This window comes from Panthera leo, chromosome E3 (assembly GCF_018350215.1).
Source record: "Panthera leo isolate Ple1 chromosome E3, P.leo_Ple1_pat1.1, whole genome shotgun sequence".
Classification (NCBI taxonomy): Eukaryota; Metazoa; Chordata; class Mammalia; order Carnivora; family Felidae; genus Panthera; species Panthera leo.
In genome coordinates, this window is record NC_056694.1 from 27,055,353 (window position 1) to 27,078,731 (window position 23,379).

General features: G+C 43.4%; 1 long non-coding RNA gene across 2 annotated transcripts in view; it reads left to right on the forward strand.

Moving 5' to 3' along the window:
- The first annotated feature begins 3,050 nt into the window (after window positions 1–3,050).
- LOC122210133 overlaps window positions 3,051–23,379 on the forward strand; it is a 113,176-nt gene continuing 92,847 nt past the window's right edge. The window contains exons 1-3 of one of the 2 annotated variants that reach the window (XR_006197927.1): window positions 3,051–3,401; window positions 4,085–4,144; window positions 4,226–4,341. This is a non-coding gene — a long non-coding RNA (uncharacterized LOC122210133). Of the gene's footprint in view, window positions 3,402–4,084; window positions 4,145–4,225; window positions 4,342–5,493; window positions 5,606–23,379 lie in introns of those variants that run through there. The other variant, XR_006197928.1, reaches the window with a different exon arrangement.

The following is a 23,379-nucleotide window of genomic DNA, read 5'->3' on the forward strand; positions in this document are numbered from 1 at the left end:
AGAATCTGAAGCAGGCTCCAGGCGCTGAGCTGTCAGCCCAGAGTCTGATGTGGGGCTTGAACTCATGGACCGCGAGATCGTGACCTGAGCTGAAGTCGGATGCCTAACCCACTGAGCCACCCAGGTGCCCCTAATTAGCTCTTTTAATACAGGTTAGCTCTTTTAATGCACCTCTTTTAACACAGGTGTTATAATATTATTATCATGAAGTAATGTTCTTGGGGCTCCTGGGTGGCTCATTTGGTTTGCATATGACTCTTGATTTCTGCTCAGGTCATGATCTCACAGTTGTGAGATTGAACCCCACACAGAGCCTGCTTGAGATTCTCTCTCTCTCTCTCTCTCTCTCTCTCTCTCTCTCTTCTCACTCTCTTTCTGTCTCTCTCAGATGTCCCCATTTACAGGTGTGGAAATGGAACAGCAAGACTAAGGGCTGCCTGAAGTTACACTTTTTGTAGAACTGGGATTCAAAACCAGGAATTCTGGTTTCAGATTCCTCTCTACTTAGACAAAATGCAAATTAAAATCAGAAATGAGTTACCACTGCATACCTATTAGAAATACTAAAATTAAAAAGACTGACCATACTAAGTGTTGGCAAGGATGAGGAACTAGAACATGCATAAACTATTGGTGGGTTGTAAAATGGTACAGCCCCTTTGGAAAACAGTTGGCAGTTTCCTAAAAAGTTAAGTATATACTGTAGCAGGAAGTTTAATGCCCCCCCCCCCCCCAGAGACATCCATGTGCTAATCCCTGGAACCTGTGAATATGTTACCTTACACAGGTAAAGGGACTTTGGAGATCTGATTAAATTCAGGGTCTTGAGATGGGGGAAGTTTACCTGAATAGTCTAGGTGGCCCAATGTAACTATAAGGGTCCCAACAAAAGGGAGACAGGAGGGTCAGAGAGAGAGATTTAAAGATGCCACACTGCTGGTTTTGAAGAGGGAGAACGGACCATACCATGAATCAAGGAATGTATTTGACTTCTAGAAGCTGGAAAAAGATAAGAGAATGATTCTTTCCAGGGCCTCCAGAAGGAGTGCAAGCTTGCCAACATTTTCATTTGAGCCCAGTAAAACACATTTTGGACCTCTGCCCTCTAGAACTGTAAGATAATAACTTTTGGTTGTTCTAAGCCACTACATTGTGGTAGTTACAGCAGCAATAGCAAACTGATTCATACTCCTACGTCAGATCCAGTCGCTCTCTTTCCAGTTATTTACCCAAGAGAAGAGAAAACATGTATAGCGGTACATACAATGTCCTTAAGTCTTTTAAAATCTGTAAAAGTGGCCTCTCCCTCTTTGATTTCTGCCATTTATAACAAACATCTATCCATTCCCTACCATACTCTGGATCCTGTTCTTTAGAGATAACAGTAAATAACATGTATCTTTCTTTGTGGGGGTATTTGAAAGGTGCTCCCAGGTCCCAGAGATTTGTCACTGGGTTTTAGTTTAAATGAGTTCTGTTCTTCCACCCAGTGTTCATTTGATTGCGTGAAAGTCCCTTATGTGGGTCTGTGGTACTGTGAACTGTGCTCAGAAACCCAGGGTCTGCTCAGGATAGTTCACGGTAGTATGTATAGTAAACATCTGTTTTGTTGTTTTTTTGCCTTCCTAGGATCCTTTGTCTTCTTTGGGCAGAGACACCCCGATTTTCATTTGGGACATCATTTCCCCTCACTTTCTGAATCACGTGGTTTTGCCATGGCTGTGACTGACCTCACTCCACAGGGAGTGGCCACAGGGCAACCACAGGTCCTAGGTTTGACTCCTCAGAGAACTCCACTGTCCTGGGTTTCCAGGTGAACACAAAATCTAAGTAAAGGGAATTAGATTATCTTCAAGGATGTTAACTCATGCTGGGGGAACCATTTGGGTGGGGGTTATTCTTAAGGGACGTGGATATTGCATTTCTCATTTGGGGCCATTTTTGGAGACAGTTGGAAAAAGTCTGGCAATGTAATGACTCTGTTCATCCATTTGGTCCGTGCATAGCTACTGGCAATGAATTGGGATTGGTTTCCAGCTCTCTCTAGGTCTCCTGCTTAGTTATCCAAGCTCTTGGATCTGACCCTGCTTTACCTATCCAACTCCTTTTTTTATTTCTTATATTTCCTGTAAATGGAGATCTCTCTGCCTCACTAAATCCAGACCACTGTTCAAACGTGCTCAGATTTTCCTTCTCCACCAAGAGTTTGCTGACTCCTTCCACCTCCAGGGGCTTCTTCATCCTCTTAGATAGCACCTTAAGATGAAATCTCACAAAACCCGATTTCTGTTTCTTACATGCTACCCCGGTCTTTCTAACCACATTTCAGGAACTTTGAGGTCAAGCGTACCTCTTATTTATACAAAGATCCTGGCAGCCCTTTGATAAGTATTTTCTGTTTACTGAAGGGTCGAGATAGATAAGGTCCCTTTCTTCATGGAGGTTGCAATATAGTGTCTGGGAAGAGATAAGAAGCAAAGAAATAAGACGTTATGGAATGATGAAAATCAAACAAGATTATGGGCAAATGAGTGGGATATTGTGCTTTATGATGAGAAATACGTGTTTGGTCTTGTCCTGTTTCTGGTGCAGAGTTCCTGAAACTCTGGGAGTTTCCTGAGGGCAGCAGAGATGTCTTCTGTTATGTTAATGAGGGGAACTGGGGAGTATGGTGCACCCTGAGAAGAAGTGAAGCTCTGTGCCCCATACCTCAGCCTTTGTATCTCTTCTTCTGGCTATTGATTCGTATCCTTTAATACTCTTTGTAATAAACCAGTAATGTGGGGAGTGTACAGGTTTCTTGAGTTCTGTGAGCCAATCTAGCAAATTAATGGAACCCTGTGAAGGGGTCATGGGGACCTCTGATTTATAGACAGGAGTTTAGAAGAAGAGGTAACAACCTGGGTTTGTGACTGGCTTCTGATGTGTGGGGTGGGGGCAATCTTGTGTGACCAAATCCTTAACCTGTGAGATCTAATGCTGTCTCCAGGTTGATAGTGTTCGAATTCAGTTGAATTCTAGAACACCAAGCTGGTGTCAGAGCATTGTTGGATGATGTCGTGGAAACCCCCATTCCTCTCCCCCCATGTTGGAATTGGGTTCAGAACCCCTAAGAATGACCAACAGGAGATGACACTGATTAGGTAGCAAAGGAGGCTTCTTTGGAAGGGGGGCATTTGAGTGGACATTTGGCTAATGGATTGATTGGCTTCTTTCATCCCCTTGCATGTTGGCTGGCCTGAACAACTTACTTCAATAAACAGAATATGGCAGAAATGGCGGGATGCTATAAAATGACTGTGGCTTCTCTCTTGGTTTCTCTGTTTCTTTCTCTTGGGTCACTTACTCCAGGTGAAGCCAGTTTCCATCTCATGAAACATCTCTACATAGAGACCCACATGGTAAGGACTTAGGGCTGTGGCCTGCAGAAATCTACCTGAGTGACCTTGGTCAGGCATCCCCCCACAACTTGAGTCTTCAGGTGACATTGCAGCCCTAACAGCTTAAATGCTGTGGCATGAGCCACCTTGAGCCAGAGGCAACCAGCCAAGGTATATCTAAGTTCCTGAGCAATGGAAACTGTGAGGCAATAAATACTTGTTGTTTGAAGTACTATGTTTTAGGTAATTTCTTAGGCAGCAGCTGATAACAAAGTGGCATGTTCATCTGTGGCTCAGTATGAATTTGCCTTCCTCTACTGGTGAGTGGGGCAGATACCATTGTATCTAGGCAAATATTATTCATTAGACTAAAGAGGCATCCTAAGGTTTTCACGCTGGATAGTAATTGTCTTTTCAGGAGATTGTTTATATTACTAGAATGTAAGCTCTATAAGGAAATTCGAATGTTTTATTTCTTTTTTTAAGAATTTATTTTAGAGACAGGACAAGTGAGTGGGGGAGAGGGGCAGAGAGAGAGAGTGAGAGCGAGATAGCATCCTAAGCTGACTCTGCATTCAGCAGAATTCGATAAGGGGCTTGATCCCACGACCCTGGGATCACGACCTGAGCCAAACTCGAGAGTCAGACGCTTTACTGACTGAGCCACCCAGGCGCCCCCACATGTTTTATTTCTTTTCTTCCAGTACCTAGCATGCCATCAACCTAATTAACATGCACAGAGCACTTAGTACATGTTGAACATGGTAAGTACTCTATATTCACTAACTTTCTTTACCTTTATTACAATCTTATGAGAAAAGTATTATTATGTCATCATTTTGTAGGTGTAAAACTGAGACAGAAAAGAGAGAAGTTACCTAGTGATGCCACATAGAAGTGGAGGAACCAGGATCTGAACGCAGGCAGTCTGGCTTCAGAGTTCTTAATAAACATTTGTGTTTAAGTAACTGAGGCAATAAAACTATATTTGACTTCTGATTGCTGTCCTTGGGAGCTGGGTACCTCTCTGTCACTCTGTTTTTTCACTGGTGTTTTTTATTACCCCTTGAATGGTATTTATTGTCAACATCTTACAATCTAATTTGGTTGGACCATTTATACATATTCTAGAAGCATCCTGTTCGTTTTTCCATCTCCCTCTTTACTTCGCTAAGGCCTTCACAAGGCTCAGAAGGCTAGGCTTTTTCTCTATCTTTTGAAGTTGTTTATATATATGTGTGTGTGTGTATATATATAATTTTTTTAATGTTTATTTATTTTTTAGAGAGAGACAGAACATGTGTGGGGGAGGGGCAGAGAGTGAGGGAGACACAGAATCCAAAGCAGGGTCCAGGCTCTGAGCTGTCAGCACAGAGCCCGATGTGAGGCTAGAACTCACAAACCTTGAGATCGTGACCTGAGCCGAAGTTGGATGCTTAACCAACTGAGCCAACCAGGTGCCCTGAGGAGTCGTTTATATTTTAAGGTGCTCTCTCCACCAGGCATGTCCACATGTAAGTTGCAAGCAGAGCCTCTCAGAGGCAGAATTTTGAACAATTATCAGTTTAAGGAATCATGTAACAATAAACTTCTCTTTAAACAAATCGGGAAGTCCCATAGCAAAACCTTTAAGCTTGTCATTTTATCTGAGACTCTCAAGGGGCCTCTCTGACTCTGGGTTACCATGCCAAGGCATTTCAAACACAGTCTCTCATCACTTTGTTTTATTGCCGCGGCCCAGACTTCTTTGGAATAGATAATGTGCCTTCCTTCCAGTTCTGTGCAAATGTGCCTGGAAAAGGATGATTACATTTCTTTTAAAAAGTGTTGGCACTTTTTTTTTTTTCCAGTGGCTTAATTTGGGTTGTGATGTAAAATAGAAGCACGGAACGAAACTTTCAATAAAAAAATTTGACTCACTCTTCATAATGTCATCCAGGCTTGGTTTGGCCTTGATGAATTCAGCACTTTAAAGGGTATGTCAACACAATAAATTTTATGCCCTCAATAAAACTTGTGAGTGAGCTCAGTGAGAAATTCCAAGGTCTGGGAAGGCAATTAACGTTTGAAATATATATTGAGTTGTTTACTGCGACATTCTATGTGGCCACAGAGCTGTACCTGGGATGTCACCATGTCACGAGGGAAGAGTTTCCCTAGGAAATGCAAGGTTTGCTTTTCAAATAACATTGACGTGTCGGATTGCTCCCTGAATACAGAGGAATGTAAGAAATGGCTACTAATGAAAATCTTGTTCCCTCACCACATCAGGCCATTCTTGTTGCCCATTCCAGCTGGCCGTAATCTCCTGAAGGGTATTTGTTGTCAACGTCTTAGCAGCTTAATTTCATTGGACCATTTGTATCATTGTTTGTTGTGGTCCTGTATGTGAAGGGGATATTCTCTTAATTGAGTTGATTCACGTTCCAGCCCCAGGCCTACCTTTTAGTCAATGTGTCACTTTTATAGGAGTCCTGTTACCTCTGTGGGCTTCATACTCTGCTGTGAGAGTTAAATGAAACAAGGTGTTATAAAACACTCTCTTACTCGTAATGTAGTTTATAATTTAGGAAAATCACCCTTAATTCTTCATGCAGTGTCATATTAACAAGCTCTTTCTGAGAATGGCACTAACTCAGAGAAGGTGGGAAGATCCCAGAAATGTAGGCTATGTGTATTAATCAGTTACTGTCGCGTCAATGCTGCATGACAAACAACTTCAGAATCTCATTGCTTTGCAACAGTGTTAACTAATTATATATTCTGCTGTCCTATACATTTACTTACTTATTGTTGTGCTTGTTGGTCTGTGGGTTGGCTAGGATATAGCCATGCTTCAGGATGCAAACTGAGCTTAGGTTTACTCTTTGTATACTACCTTGTACATACTCTGTCATGGATGGTGACAGCAGTGTAAGTAAGGGTGATCACAAACACGGTTAAGGATGCTCTAAACTCCTACCCAGTCACATTTGCCCACATTATGTTGACCAAAACTAGGCACGTTACTGGGCCCAACTTCAATGGGGCTGGAAACACTGACGGTGATCCATGGCAGAAAAGAAGGGAGACTGGTGGAAAAATAATACCACCTACCACACAATATTTTTCTAAGCAAAAAGCAAGTGGAGACTCTGAGGTCATTCTGTAAACAAAAGGCATCTAAGAAACACCCGGTTTTCTCTCTTTTATATTCAGACCTCAGATAAGTAAACTTGACTTTCTATAATCCAAATCAGGATTGAGTTCTTTCTTTTCCTTGTATTTGATGAAACCAGAAATTCTGGTTCCATCAACAACTCATTGTTTTCTTTCAGAAAGTCATTATTCAAGGTCTCCCAACAACTCTTTTTGGCTGCCTGAAATGTCTGTTGTATCAGTCCATCTTTAAATGTCAGTGACCAGTCAAGATAGTAAGAGTTACGTGTTTACTTGCCTATTCAAATCAAGTGATGCTATGGGGTGCGTGAGACCAGGAGTCAGGAAGAAATCCAGGCTTCCAGTCCCAGCCCTGCCGCTGAATTTGGAGAAGTCAGTGATGTTCTCTGGGGATAATCTATGGGAAAAAAAGCTGGGGAAGCTCCAGGGCAAATCATTTAATGATGCTAACTATTCTCCGTAATCGCTCAGTGCAGAAGTCATTGTCTAAGTAAGCATTCCTTTCCAACCGCAGTCTAGCCGTTTTGCCTAAAAGTTGGCAGATGTGACTTGCCCCAGGGTGTGAACATCTCAAGGAAGATGTTTTAAATGTAGTGTTTAAAAAATCTATAACAATTATGCAGGGTTTTTTAAAGTTCATATAACAATTCCACTGCTTTTTGCTCATTAAATATTTGTTTTTCTCATTGTTGATCCAGTAATTTCACTGCTAAGGAAATAATCAGAAATGAGGAAAGAGGTTTATGTACAAAAATGTTCATTGTGGCACTTCAGAAAAATTAAAGTGAAAAATTGGACAGAACCTAAATGCCCAATAATAAGGGACTGATTGGGTAAATTATTATAAATCTACCTAATGGACTATAATGCAGATGTTAAAATAATGTTTTAAGCAATTTTAATGACTTGAGAACATTCCCCAGATATAATATTAGATGAAATAATGTAAAATAAGAGAACCATAATATTGTGTACAAACATCAGTTCTTTAAATTGCTCATAATGAGATTATAAGGAAATCCAGAAAAACATGAATAGTGGTTATCTGAGGATTGTGAGATGGTGAGCACTTTGCACTCCCTTCTTTATATTTTTCTAGATTTTCTGGTTTTAACAACAAACTTTTTTCAATATATTAACGTAATACATGTACATAGTTAAATATAAAAAAATGTTGCAAAGCCTATAGTGAAATAGATCAAGTCTGGTTCCCTGGAAATAACTTGTTCTTCTTTTCCAGCTATTTCTTTGGGCATATCCTTCCATATGCTTATGTAATATGCTTATACATCTATTACTAGAATCCTGAATTTCATAAATTCCTTATTGGCTTCTGGTTGTGATGGTTGAGGGCTTAGCTCTCTTGAATCAACTTCCCCACTTTATCTGCTCACCCATCAATGTCTCAGTTGACTATGTTTCAGTTTAATGATATCAAAACACTTGGTTAAATCAGTAATAGTACTTACATTACTTTGACTATGTAAATTTTTCCACATGGCCAAATTATGTTTAGTTTCCTCTCTATGTACTTCTTTTCTTCTGAATCCCCCAGCTACTCTGTCAGTACTGGTCGATAATTTTCCAGATGTATGGACACATCCCCAAACATTCTATAGGTTCTATTCTTTTGCTTTGACGGTCTCTCTCTGATCACTCTTATTGGATGGTTTACTCTTGAAGTCTGTAGCTCAGTATTGTTCTGAGACTTACTGTCGCTGGTTTGCCATGTTGGATTCCTGAGACCGTGCTTCTTTCTTCATTTATTCCTTTTTTTGGTGGAAAACATCCATTCAGTAGCTTCACAAGAAAGAGTGCATGAGAGAGAAATATTTTGGGTCTTCCCATGTCTAAAAATGTCTTTCTTGTAGACTCCCATTTGATCGATGGTTTAGCTGGGTATCGAATTTTTAGCCATTTTAAGAACTTTCCTAGCAATCACTGTTGCTCTTCTGAAGTGATAAGCTTGTGGGTCCTGATCCTTCAGGGCACAGGCTGAATGGGACAGAGATGAATAGAAAGAGCCTGGACCAACAGTCTAGCTGGAAGGAAGAAAATGAATAGATTTTCAGAAGAAACCTAAAATGTCAGTGAACCACAGAGGTCAAATTCCAGTTAATTGTTAAGGATGAAATAGTCAAGCAAGGACCACTGTGAAGTAGGCAAGAAATGGAGCCTGGAGAGTCTGCTCAGGTATGCCTTGCATTCTTGCAGCCTGGGTTCAGAGTTCAGGGTGTCAGAAAAGCAGAAAGCTCCAGTAAGCAGGACAGCCAAGGTAAGCTCTGATCCGAGGAAGGGTTCTGGACTCAGATATGTACTTCTTGCCAGACATGGGTTTATCCTGTGCTCGCTGTTTCCAGAGGGATGTCAGAAGCCTTTGGTGAAACTACTTTTGATGGAGACAGAAAGGCAGAACTCCTGGGACCCAAGCAGAGGCTCAGAAGTTGCCTTGCTTAAGGTGTTACAAAAGCACTCTACATTCACCCTCTTTCCAGCAACCTCTCCTTGAATGCCAGGTGGAAGGAAAAACAAAACAAAGGGGAAAAAGTAATCCTGGCTTTAGATACAAGGTTTCCTGCAGCCTCCAGATCCACTCACGCTCTGCCACCCGTGTCTGTAGGGAATAAAGTCAGCTCCACAGGGTTGCTGGTGACCATGGGTTATACACAAGCAGAAATCACCATTGTGATCTCCTTTCAACAGTGGTGCCCCCAGAACCTGTCCGGCTGGCCTTATTCTCCCAGACACATTTGGGAGAGACGGATTTATAAATAGGTGTGGGTCTGAGGTCACATATGGTTTTCATACTGAAAGTGATTTTGGTGGAAAGGAAACAACTCAGAACCTCTCGATGTTCTTTATTGTCATCAAACAGCCTGAACCAGACATGCAGGTGGTAACGAGCCCCCCTTTTAAAACACTGACCTTCTTTCAAATTAGTTTCCCTGGAAATTTGAACAAAGAATCAATGGGAAAAGAAAATGATTTGAGATCACAGTTGAACGGCAGGCAGTTTTTCAAAGTGTTTTATCGTCTTGCAAGAGTGGATACGCTTGACTAGAGTTAGCGGCTGTCTGCCAGGGAGGATTTCAAGCTCAAGAACTCAGCGCTTCTGTCTTTCTAGGGTTTGATCTGCTCTAACACATGTATTTTTGCCAAGGTCACTGCCACCCTTTAGAACTTGATGAGAGGATACAGTGCTTAAGGCAGACTTGCAAATAAGTTACCAGCCTCCGGAAGAGATGTTTTTTGGTAACCAGCCCCAGCTTCTTTTAAAGATAAACCCAGGTGCCAGGCTACAACAAAGCAGCATTTCTTCGTGTCCTTAGCGTGACACTCAGTTGTAATGAGGGACTTTAGGAGCACACAGTGTAGTTCTGTTGAGTCCTTGTTAGGTGCTAAATTAGTGAGAAGGTCGTCTGGGATTTCTAAAATGGGGTCAAATGCTTGAAACTTACAAGTGACTATTACTATTCCTCTTACACTCTTCCGTCTCTTCCTGCTGCTGCAGTTACTATGACCACTACTGCTCCTGTTTTAATGTTTCTTTAAAATTTATTTTGAGAGAGAAAGGAGAGAGAGAGAGAGAGAGAGAGAGAGAGAATCCCAAGCAGGCTCCACCCTGTCAGCCCAGAGCCTGATGCGGGGCTTGATCTTAGGAACCGTGAGATCGTGGCGTGAGCCAGAACCAAGAGTCAGACGTTGAACCGAATGAGCCACCCAGGTGTCCCCACCACTGTGGCTACTGTTAATAACGTTTATAGCTATCAATACTGGTACCACTACGTTGTTACCACACTGCTGCTGTTATTGCCTCTACTACTGCTACCCCTAGCAGCTGCCTTTAAAAAAAAAAGGCAGAGAGCCTTGAGAGATAGAGAACACGAGTAGGGTAAGAGCAGAGAGAAAGAGGGAGATACAGAATCCGAACCAGGCTCCAGGCTCCCAGCTGTCAGCACAGAGCCCGACGCGGGGCTCGAACCCATGACCTGTGAGATCATGATCTGAGCTGAAGTCGGATGCTTCACCGACTGAGCCACTCAGGCGCTCTGCCTTTTGGTTTTAGCATCTTCTTTGTGCACGCCACTTTATGTATATGAGGTAACTTAATACTCACAAAGCCTACCAACGTGGGGCACATTGACTCCATGTCGTATAGGAAGATGTTGAGGCTCAAAGAGATCAAGGTAAATTGTCCAAGATCACCCAGAGTGAATGGCAGAATTGGGGTTTGAAGCTCGATCTCTTTGACTCTTTCATTAACCAGGGAGCCCTGCTGAAACAAACAAACACCAAAGTGGTGGCAGAAGATTGATCTGCTTGATGACTGAAATTCCCCCCTGAGAAGATGTGAATAGTACGAAATCCCACAAGGAGAGTCTTGTCATAGGGACGCGGGTTCGGGGAAATCCTTCTCTTCAAAGCTGCCCAGCTGGGTCTCTCTCCCTCTTTCTTTCTCCCTGTCTCACACTCATACAGAGGATATCTTTGATGGAGCACACAATTTCACTTAGCTGACCTATTTTATTTTAAAAGGGAAATGAGCTAATGCCCTAGATTTCCAAGAAGACTGACACGTCTCCGTTTATCTCTGTGCTCACTATTCTTCCAAACCCCAAACTCAAGTTGACAGTTTTTCTTCCTAATAGGCTTGGGTAAAAGAAACCTGGGGCCTTCCCTGTGCCTTCCCCCTTCCTCCTACCCCTTTCTCCTTCTCCTTCCCCATCCTGGGCTCAACCTTCACACACATTTCCTGCCAAACGGAGCCCATAGAAGGGAAGGCTGTTAACTGTTCCATTTGATAAACACCCCGATTGAGTGTCTGATCATAATGGCCAGTACTCACTGTGCTGTCACTGTGACTCCTTCCCACACCTAATGTCAGCTCATCCTTCCCGCACTTCTAGGAGTTGGTACCTTTATCACCCACCTACAGAGGGCACACGGTGAAAGCGCCAGCTAAGCTTGCCCCAGCTCACAGCTTTAAGTAGCAGAATTAAGACTGCCCTATGTTGTGCAAAATAATAATTATAATTTGGCATGAATAGTTTTGTGGATGTACGGGAGAGAACATGCAGTTAAGTAAGACCCACATCCTTACTTCATAGTTGCTTAAAACCCAATGATGGTGAAAGATAGGCTGTAAGTAAAAGAAACTTGACCAGAGGAGAAGGGTGGGCGGGGAGGTGGGGTTATGAGTAGGAAGATGGGCTGCGTCTGGGCTGAATCCGAGGCTAGGCCTCGACTTGTGTAGTGTGCATCATGGTGTTGAGAGGCCCCTGGGCTGAGTCTGGTCTGGGGGCAGCAACAGGCAAGAGGGTCCACTGACCACAAAAATGCTGCTGCTGCCAATAGTTATATTTTTATTTATTTGTTTTTTAGTGTTGATCTTTTTTTGAGGGAGAAGGAGAGAGAGTGCAAGCAGGGGAAGGACAGAGAGAGGGAAGAAGAGAGAATCCCAAGCAGGCTCAATGCTCCGTGCAGAGCCCAGCACAGGGCTTGATCTCAAAAACCACGAGATCACAACCTGAGCTGAAGCCCAGAGTCAGAGGCTTAATTGACCAACCCCCCCCCACCCCCCCACCCCCGCACCCCTGCTGCAGACCGTTTTTTTTTTTTTAATTTTTTTTAACGTTTATTTATTTTTGAGACAGAGAGAGACAGAGCATGAAAGGGGGAGGGTCAGAGAGAGGGAGACACAGAATCCGAAACAGGCTCCAGGCTCTGAGCTGTCAGCACAGAGCCCGACGCGGGGCTCGAACTCACAGACTGCGAGATCGTGACCTGAGCTGAAGTCGGCCGCTCAACCGACTGAGCCACCCAGGTGCCCCCAGACAGTTTTAAAGATGCCGGCTCCTTGCCCCATTGTAGGAGCAGCTTTTCTTCTGTTTGAAAGAGGGTTTTCCTGTGCCCCTTAAGCAAAGAAGTTAAGGGCAGCAGTCTTTGTGCTAAGCCAGAGGCCTCTGGTTTCCGCCCCGGGAAGAGGCAGTCCTCGGGCACTCACAGAGGTCCCCTGAGCTGTTTCAAGTTACGAATGTCCTGTGCTTACTTTTTGTTTTTAAAGATTTTATTTATTTTTTACTTGCATTTTTAAAATTCTATTTAATTTATGTATTTACTTTACGTCCAAGTTAGCATATAGTGCAACAATGATTTTAGTAGATTCCTTAGTGCCCCTTACCCATTTAGCCCATCCCCCCTCCCACAACCCCTCCAGTAGCCCTGTTTGTTCTCCACATTTACAAGTCTCTTATGTTTTGTCCCCCCCCCCGTTATTATATTATTTGTTGCTTCCCTTCCCTTATGTTCATCTGTTTTGTATCTTAAATTCGTCGTATGAGTGAAGTCATATGATATTTGTCTTTCTCTGACTAATTTCGCTTAGCATAGTACCCTCCAGTTCCATCCACATAGTTGCAAATGTAAAGATTTTATTTTTAAATCATCTCTACACCCACTTTGGGGCTCGAACTCAACCCCAAAGTCAAGAGTCGTGTGTTCTTCCAACTGAGCCAGCCAGGAACCCCCCTTTTTTTCCTTTAAACCCCTTTATTGAGGTCTGATAGTTTGAAGATCTGTACAACACAGGGTCTATATTGTACTGTACATTTAAAAATTGCTAGGAGGAAAAACATTTGCTTAGAGGGTAGAACTTTACTGTTGAATGGTCTTGCCATAAAAGAAAAAAAAGTTTCAATAAATAAATAAATGAAAATTAAAATGTAGGAAACTTTTCAGAGGTGACTTTTAAGTCTCTGCTTACTTTCAAGGTTTGATTAAGAGGTCAAGAGGCAAACTGGTGCTCTGGTGGAAGAAACAGAAAGAACAACTCTGTCCCTCATGATCTTCCCCATGGAGGGCTCTGTACCTGCCCTTTCCCCTCTCCCTACACCTACCCCTCTCTACCTGCCTTATCCCCTCTGCTTCAATCTTCTTTGAGGGAATGGAATGCTGATTGGATCCATCAGGGCTCGAGATCTTGTTTGCTTACACGGGGGGTGGGGGGTGGTAGGGGGGGTTACTGTCATAGAGGCTCAGATCCAAACTAGGTCAGACCCAACTCTTTCTTGCAGCCTGGGGGTGGGGGGTGGGGGCATGGGGGCTCCAAGCACCTGCTTTGAGCTCCAGCTCAGCTTTATCAGGACTTGGGTTGAGGTTACGAGTTCTGGCCATTGATAAAATGGTGCTTTTGCTCATCTGCCAACCTTCTATTTCTAGTCCCTCTGGAACATTCTGGAGGGTGAAGCTCCGTGCTCAGCTGGCCAAGATATAAATCTCACATTAAAATCTCACTTTGATTTTGTGTGCTCTGCATATTCTTACCACACTGCCTTGCTCTGCCCCCCCCCCCCCCCCCCTTCTCTTATTGTCCCTTCTTCCTTGGGGTTGTTACTCTCTCTTCTGGTTGGGTGCAAATCCAATCTAGCCTTCAAGGTTCAGCCCATTTCTTCTTTTTTTGGTTCCCTCTATTAAAAAAAATTAGAAAGTACCCCCCCCCCTTTTTTTTAAGTAGGCTCCACGCTCAGCATGGAGCCCAATGTAGGGCTTGAAGTCACAACCCTGAGATCAAGACCTGAGCTGAGATCAAGAGTCAGGTGCATAACCGACTGAGCCACCCAGGAGGTCCTTTCTTATGTGTACGTTTTAATGGCACTCTTCTGTAGTTTTCTGTATTCCTTTCATCTCCTCTACTGGTCCATGGGTTTCTTGAGACTAGACTGTGTGTATATGATTTACGTAAGTGTGTCCAGTGTTTATCGAACTGCTGGATAGTAAGTGATCAGATAAATAAAAATCTGGGGGATGCCTCTTGTGTTCAGATGCTGTGTTAGATTCTGAGACTACATTGACAAGATTCCTAACCTAAGAAACGTACAGTCTAGTGGGTGAGGCGGACATAAGTGAAAGAATCACACAAATAAATCTAAACCAACAATGGAGGTACAGAAGCTTTTACGAGCATGTAAGAGGGGAGCTGATCTCCCTTGAAAGGTCAGTGAAGGTTCAGGATGGAGTGATGTTATAATGCTGAGGTCTGCAGGGAGAGTGGCCCTAATCAGGTGAACATTGCAAGGAGAGGGGCACTTAGTACAACCTGTTGGGGGGAGTGAAAAATAAAAGGTCGCTGTTTCCAGAGCAGAGTTATTAGGGCCAGAGGGAGGCGGGGGAGGCTGACAGGTTGGTAGGGCATTGAATTTGTGGTCTCTCTAGCAGAGAGTTGGTCTTTATCTCATGATCATGTGCTAGACACAACCTGAGGGACTCTCTGAGTAAACGTCCATAGATTCCTGAGCGAGGAGAGAATGGTCCTCCATGTAGGCAGACTGGCACTTGTCGCCCTTACAGTGTGTGCGCTGGGGAAGAGAGCGGATTCCTTTTTGCACAAGTCAGGGGTCTCTCTGTGATGCTGAGGAAGATACGGTAAGGAGAGAAAGCTCAACAATGATGGTTTTGGGATTTTTTTTTTTAGCCTGCTTTGAGGGAGATAAAGGAAATGCTGTCTAGAACTCGATTATCTTTTAATTTCCATAAACAAATGGAAAGGAACTTAATTGGGCCAGGACATCTTTGCTGTGGTGCCCAATTTTAGGATAACACAGACTTAATCTTGGCCAACTGGGTGCCTGCCCATGAGCACAGGGTGTTCTGTCTGGCAGAGAAGGGAACTTACATATGGAGCCTTGTCTTGGGCCAAGCTCTGTAGCAAACTCTTCAAACTTCCCATCTGGATATCGTAGGAAGAACTCTGAATCTCAATTCCAATCTAATATCTGTGGGGGAGAATGGGGCAAGAGGAGGGTGAAGAAAGAAGGATAGAATCAAGAATGACTTCTTTGATTAGTGCTGGGTGATTAGGTGAATGTTAATGTCACAAACACAGGAGAGGACATTTTGGGGGAGAAGCTGACTGACTCCAGTTTTGGGTTGTTTGGTTTGAGAATCTGAAGGACATCTGGTTAAACACCTAGCAAGTAGCAGGAGATACGGCCTTAGCTTAAGAAAGGTGAAGACTCAGAATACCGAAGCATCACATGACCTTCTGGGCAGCCTTCTTCCTCTTCTTCTTCTTTTTTCTTCTTCATATAAATGTTTATTTTATTTTATCTTTTAAAATTTACATCCAAGTTAGCATATAGTGCAACAATGATTTCAGGAGTAGATTCCTTAGTGCCCCTTACCCATTTAGCCCATCCCGCCTCCCACAACCCCTCCAGTAGCCCTGTTTGTTCTCCACATTTAAGAGTCTGTTATGTTTTGTCTCCCTCTATGTTTTTATATTATTTTTGCTTCCTTTCCCTTGTGTTCATCTGTTCTGTGTCTTTGAGTCTTCATATGAGTAAAATCATATGATATTTGTCTTTATCTGACTAATTTCGCTTAGCTTAATACCCTCCAGTTCCATCCATGTAGTTGCCAATGACATGGGCAGCCTTCTTCTTTTGGAAACTGTGCCCTTTCCCCCCTCCTCCAGCCTCTCCCAACTCCACCTGTCCAATGGCTTCAAGTCACATTTTTAAGCATTGTTTCCCTATCATCCTAAAGAAAAAGTAGTCAAGCAGACCAGACAAAGGTAATCTTAGTTGTACACACACAACATCTTCTGCCTTTCCAGGCTGTGTCATCAAGCAAAGCATTGAATGATTTTTTTCCCCCTGAAAGAGTTCTGGTCACCAATCAGGTGTGTGTGTGTGTGTGTGTGTGTGTGAGAGAGAGAGAGAGAGAGAGAGAGAGAGAGAGAGAGAGAGAGAAAGAGAGAGAGAGAGAGAGATTGACCCACACCAACAAAGAATTCGCAGACACCAGCTGGATGTCCTACAATTCAGCTTAATTCTGACACTGTCTATATCAGATCCCACAGGGTAAGGGCTCAGTCCTACAAGACTGTCCTCCTCCGCCCCTTCTGCCCACTTTGGACGCCGGTTACAAACCCAAGTTGTTACCTGTACTTCTAACCAACTGGCTGTAAGTCAGAGGTTCCATTGACCCTCTTCTGGGGTTTGTTAAATTTGCTAGAGCAGCTCACAGAACTCAGAGAAACATTTTGCTTAGTAGATCATAAGTTCATCACAAAAGGATATGGCCAAAGGGAAGAGATACATAGGGCAAGGTGTGGGGAAAGGGTGCAGAGCTTCCAAGCGCTCTCTGGGCACAGGTGCACATGTTCACCAACCCAGCTCTCCACACCTGTCCTTTTGGGGTTTTATGGAGGCTTCTTTACAGAGGCATGATTAATTCTGATCTTTGGTGATGGAACTCAATCTTGAGCCCCTCTCCCTTTCCTGGATTGGGTTGGGGGGCGTGGGAAGTGGGGACTGACAGTTTCAAACCTCTGATCACAGGGCTGGTCTACTGGCAACCGGCCCCCATCCTTAGACACACCCAACAACTACCTCATTAACATAAGAGAAGACACCTGATCACTCTTAACACTAAAAATTATAAAGGTATTAGGAGCTCTATGCCAGAAATGAGGACGAAGACCAAATATATATTTCTTATTACAAATCACAATATCACACTCCATGTATCATCATCTATTTCAATTTTCATAACTTCTTAAAAGTTTCTAATTGTTCACGGTTCATGAGACCTCCAAATGTTTCATTTCCTCGTTCATTTAGTACTGTGTGCCAGTCACTGATAAACAGGGCACAGAGTCTCAACTGCCTTAGATCTTAGAGTTGAGTGGGAGAGAGGAACAGACATTAAACTCATAATAACCAAATAACCTTTTTTTTTTACTTAAAAAATTTTTTTTAAGTTTATATATTTGAGAGACAGAGAAGGGGAGGATAGGAGGGAGGGAGGGGGAGGAGCAGAGAAAGAGGGAGACAAAGAATCTGAAGCAGGCTCCAGGCTCTGAGTTGTCAACACAGAGACTGACACAGGGCTCAAAATCACAAACCATGAGATTCTGACCTGAGCTGAAGTCAGACACCTAAACGACTGAGTCCCCCAGGTGCCCCCCAAATAACCATTTAAAATTGGATTTGTCATAAATAATGTAAGAAAGAGAGCACTGTGGGATGTAGTCTAGTCTGGTGTTGGTGCCTGGGCAGAGGGTGGTGCCATTTTCTGAGATGAATCCCAAAAGGAGATTCAAGTTTGGGTGTGGCTTTCAGGGGTTAAATAAGACTCAAATGCATATGGAGCTCACTGTGTACTAAGCGCCATTCTTGGACAGGTTACAATCATTCAGCAACCCAGGAGTGGAGCGAACATCATGATGCTCATTTTCCAAATGGAGGCCTAAGGTACAGGGGTTAAGTGGCTTCCCAAGATCACACAGTTAGTAAGTGGCAGAGATGGGATTTCAAATCTAGACTGTCTGGTCCCAGAATCCACATGTTGCAGACTCTGTCATGAGGCTTGATTTAGATGCATTCAGCTGAAGATTATGGTGGGGTATCTAAGTGACAATTTGATCAAATGATAATTTCTTATCATTCTTAGGGTATTCAAGAGTGATTTGCTTCTAATGGATCCTCAGTAAATGTTTGTGGAAAAAGAGACTGTGCCTCTTGACTTTTTTTTTTTATCTAATAATTTATTTTTTTATAATTTGTATCCAAGTTAGCACATGGTGCAATGATTTCAGGAGTAGATTCCTTAAACCCTTTACCCATTTAGCCCATCACTCCTCCCACAATCCCTTCAGTAACACTCTTGTTTGTTCTTCATATTAAAGAGTCTCTTATGTTTTGTTCCCCCTCCCTGTTTTTATATTATTTTTTGTTTCCCATCCCTTATGTTCATCTGTTTTATCTCTTAAAGTCCTCATATGAGTGAAGTCATATGATATTTGTCTTTCTCTGACTGACTAATTTCACTTAGCATAATACCCTCCAGTTCCATCCACATAGTTGCAGATGGCAAGATTTCATTCTTTTTGATTGCCAAGTAATACTCCATTATATATATATATACCACATCTTTATCCACTTATCTGTTAATGGACATTTGGGCTCTTTCCATACTTTGGCTATTATCAATAGCACTGCTATAAACATGGGGGTGCGTGTGCCCCTTCAAAACAGCACACCTGAATCCCTTTGATAAATACCTAGTAGTGCTGGGTCATAGGGTAGTTCTATTTTTAGTTTTTTGAGGAACCTCCATACTGTTTTCCAGAGTGGCTCCACCAGTTTTCATTCCCAGCCACAGTGCAAAAGAGATCCTCTTTCTCCACATCCTTGCCAACATCTGTTGTTGCCTGAGTTAATGTTAGCCATTTTGACAGGTGTAAGGTGGTATCTCATTGTTTTGATTTGTGTTTCCTGGATGATGAGTGATGTTGAGCATTTTTTCCATGTGTCAGTTGGCCATCTGGATGTCTTCTTTGGAGAAATGTCTATTCATGTCTTTTGCCCATTTCTTCACTGGATTATTTGTTTTTTGGGTGTTGAGTTTGAAAAATTCTCTATAGATTTTGGATACTAACCCATTCTATTGGTTGCCTTTTAGTTTTGCTGAGTGTTTCCTTCACTGTGCAGAAGCTTTTTATTCTGATGAGGTCCCAATAGTTCATTTTTGCGTGTTGAGTAAGAAGTTCCTGTGGCCAAGGTCAAAGAGGTTTTTGCCTGCTTTCTCCTCGAGGATTTTGATGGCTTCCTGTCTTACATTGAGGTCTTTCATCCATGTTGAGATTATTTTTGTGTCTGGTGTAAGAAAGTGGTCCAGGTTCATTCTTCTGCGTGTCACTGTCCAGTTTTCCTAGCACCATTTGCTAAAGAGACTGTCTTTATTCCACTGGATATTCTTTTCTGCTTTGTCAAAGATTAGTTGGCCATATGTTTGTGGGTCCATTTCTGGGTTCTCTATTCTGTTCCATTGATCTGAATGTCTGTTTTTGTGCCAGTACCATACTGTCTTCATGATTACAGCTTTGTAATATATCTTGAAGTCCGAGATTGTGATCCCTCCTGCTTTTGGTTTTCTTTTTCAAGATTGCTTTGGCTCTTCGGGGTTGTGTCTCTTGATCTTTGGGAAAAGTTTTGGTCCCATGAAACTCGAAAGGAGCTCCAAGGAACTGTATAAAATGGAAGGCTTTCATAAGCAAAAGGGGAAAGAAAAAAGGAAGTTTCTGGCAAAGAGTAGATTGCTTGAGGCAGTGTCACCTTCCTTTGGGGAAAGGCAGGTGTCAGGCAGATTACCTCACTCGTGCTGACCAGATAATTTTAATTTGACTGGTTAAAGGTTATATTCCTGGAGGAGGCTGAAACTGCATGTGGGTCACATGTTAAATCTTAGTTTGCTGATGTGGGGCTTAGCACAAGTGACTCCATTTTGTGACTTTCCTTGAAAATGTCATTTAAACCAGTCTGAGTTGGGATGTTTGTCATTGCTGGCAAAAGCGTTCTAACAGGTACAGATGTGAATGGGTGTCTGACATTGTAACATTCAGGAGAGAGAGCTGGGCTGGACGGTCGATCAGGGTGATACTCTAATGGTCCACTTTCTGCAATGTATCGCGGGCTCTCCCTCCACTCAGGGGTCTCTAATTCTTACAGGATTTTCATGGACTGTAGCATCTTGTGGGAGACAAAGACACGTAAGGGACGATTCTTCTTTTTACAATTAAATCCAGAGAGAGTGTCTGCCTGCTGTGTGGGTAATACCACCTATTCCTGGTTTCTGCCTTCCTGTCCTTGCCTGTGCACATACACACATGCCTGTAGACCCCCCGGAATGACTTTGTTATGTGTAAGCGGAGTAGGACATGGTGATGGATGTGAAAACTGGCAAGCTGGAACAGCAGAAAAAGCAAGTGGAGCGGAAACCGCTCTCAGCAACGGATGCAGGACTCTCAGGCCGCCTGTCTCGGGCTCTCACATCTCACTTGTCTCGTTGCAGAGGCTGTACCTCTACCTTGTTCGACATTGACTAAGACTGATGAAAATCCTTTAAATTGTTCTTGTTGACAAGATTTGCTATAGAGCATTTTAATGACTAAACAAAATTATGGTGCAGTTTCCCCTCATTAAAGACAAAACCAAGCCTGTGCGGTTTCCAGTGTGTATGTTAAGCAAGTGACTTAACATCTTTAAGGAATTTGGTGCCTGGGTTCTGCTGGAGAGAAGCAGGACAACAGGTGTGGTGGTGTTGTTCCTGGACTTCCTTCCCTTTTTACCAAGGCCTCCTGCCTGGCTTTTGTTTTCTTTGTCCCCCACTTGCTCTGTCTGCTCTTTCCCGATTGTTTAGGTGGCTTGGAGGTGGCTATGAAAAACCGGATGCCATTTACAAGTAGTGTTCCCTTTCTAGATGTTCTCTGGACTTCATTCTGTGTCAGACTTGTTACACCTGTTTGTCATTTCCCTGTTCACCTTTCCTCCATGGCTCGGGTCTGAAGCCCTCCCTTAATATCACAAACACAACCTGTTGATGAGAGAGAGAGGGGTGGACCGCCTGTGGCGGTAAGCAAAAGCACCCCCACCCTGCCAAATGGTGGCAGGGTCTCAGATGGAGCAGGGAAGGCAAGGTCAGAATTTAATGAGACTTGGAAGTTTAAGATGGGGTATTTCAAAGTGGGGGCTTGGTTAGGACTCGGTGAGGACAATAATGCAAGAGTTCAGGGTTGGTGCATATACTGAGCGGTGGATTTGAGGGAAGGGATTAAACGTGAGTATAAACTTGGTATTTCCCACTGAAGAGCTGATGAGTCTTTCTCTATTCTTTTTTTTTTTTTTTTAACGTTTATTTATTTTTGAGACAGAGAGAGACAGAGCATGAACAGGGGAGGGGCAGAGAGAGAGGGAGACACAGAATCTGAAACAGGCTCCAGGCTCTGAGCTGCCAGCACAGAGCCCGACGCGGGGCTCGAACTCACGGACCATGAGATCGTGACCTGAGCCGAAGTCAGCCGCTTAACCGACTGAGCCACCCAGGCGCCCCTTTCTCTAGTTCTTATAATGGATATCAGATCATTTGCCCAGGCAGGAGCCTCCTGGCAGGGGCCAGAGGGGTGGGGGAGGGGGTCAGCCATGCTAACGAAGTCAGAGGAGTAGCACAAATTCATGTTCAGGTAGACAGTAAAACGTAGTTTTGGTTCTCAGTGTCTAGGCTGAGGGCAGATGGTTTTTCTCAGACCCCACGGATAAAGTTCAGGATGCTAAACGTGCTCAAAGCATCCTGTAAGACTTACCCTTTGCCTACCTGTCCATCTCCCTCACATCTCACTCAGACCTTGCCGTCTGCAATTCAGTGCCATTGGTCTGCTGTTAGCTCCTTCCCACCTCAGGGCCTTTGCACTTTATGCTCTGCCTGGGTTGCCCCCTCTCCTTTCCATTTTTTTTTTTTTTTTTTTTTTTTTTTTAGTCAGCTCATTTTTAGAGTACTCAAATGTTGTGTCTTCAGGGAAGCTCCACCGATTTCAGTTGGGGTTGGGTCCTAAATCTAAGTTGGGTTCCCCTTTCCAACTATTTGGTATTCGTAGGGTTTGCACGAGTGATTTGCTGCTAATGAATACTCAGTAAATATTTGTGGAAAAAGAGACTGTGTCTCTTGATCTTTGGGAAGAACTTTGGTCCCAGGAAACTAGAGTGCTAGTTTCCATGCAGTGCTGATGGAAACCTTCTGTGCTGCCTCTACTCCCACGGTTACGGCATGACGTGTGACCCAGCTCCTCCACGTTCAAGTTCTACCCTCCTGCTTCTCTCTATCCTAGCATGCACTTCTCTAAAGTGTAATTGGCTCCCGTCCAGCCCTGAGCTGTAGGACAGGTGGAACTCACGCACCTCTTCCTTCCTGGGACCTAGCACAGTGCCTGGCACTTAGTGGGTGTCCTGTATGTGTTTGTAGAACGAATGAATGGCTGAATTTAGGAATAAAACTGGGATTCTGGATCTTAGCAGCAGTTAAGTATTGACTGGCAGGAATTCGTTAATTCATTTGTTAGTTATGTATTGTACCCACATTGTATACCAGGCCCGAATCTAATGCAGTGCACAAAGTAGATTAAAAACAGCCTCATCCTCAGGGAGCTTTCATTGTGCTGGAGGTGGACACACAATAAGCAAGATAAATAAGTCAATGTATGTAATAGTGCCAGGACTAGGGTGAGACAGATGAGGCACATGCTTTGCAAAATTTAGGAGAGGATGGCAAAAAACGCAGCGATCGTGATAAATAATATTGCAGTGCAGTATTTTTTAAAAGATAAAATGAATGCAAAAACATCAAGATGTTGAGTAAAGACCGGTGCTTATATAACCTCTTAGATAAATGCTAATGACAAAAAATAAAATTGGGAATGAGGATAGGGAATTTTCTGTGGGGAGAAGTGTTGAAATTGTAGGTAGAATGGCCACCAAGAAAGTGATGCTTGGATGAAGACGTGAAGGAAGCAAGGAGCAGGGCAAAAGCTCATATCTGGGGGAAAGTTGTCCAGGTAGTAGTAATAGCAAGTGCAAAGGCCCTGAGGCAGGAGCACATCTGTAAAGGAAATTGTGTGACTGGAGGAGAGTGAGTAGAGAGGAGGAATTGGTGTGGGGCAGAAGGACAGGACGTGGGGTTAGAGGGGTAATGGAGGCCAAGATGTAGAGGGAAAGGAAAGGAGCTGGATCCAGTGCTGCTAACTCATTTGAACGTCTCCTAGAGAGACCAGAAGTTAAAATTTAAAGCGGTAGTCCTTAATTTTGAAAGAGAGTCCACTCATTTGAAAAAATAAATGCTGCACAGGCTAAAACCAGTGGTTCCTTACCAGGAGTGATTTTTGCCTCCCAGGGGACCTTGGTGGCAATGTCTGGAGGTATTTGTGGTTTCATATCTGGGTAGGGGGCTACTACCAGGAGACAGCACACAGGTGGAGACGGAGGCCAAGGATGCAGCTACAGTCCCACAA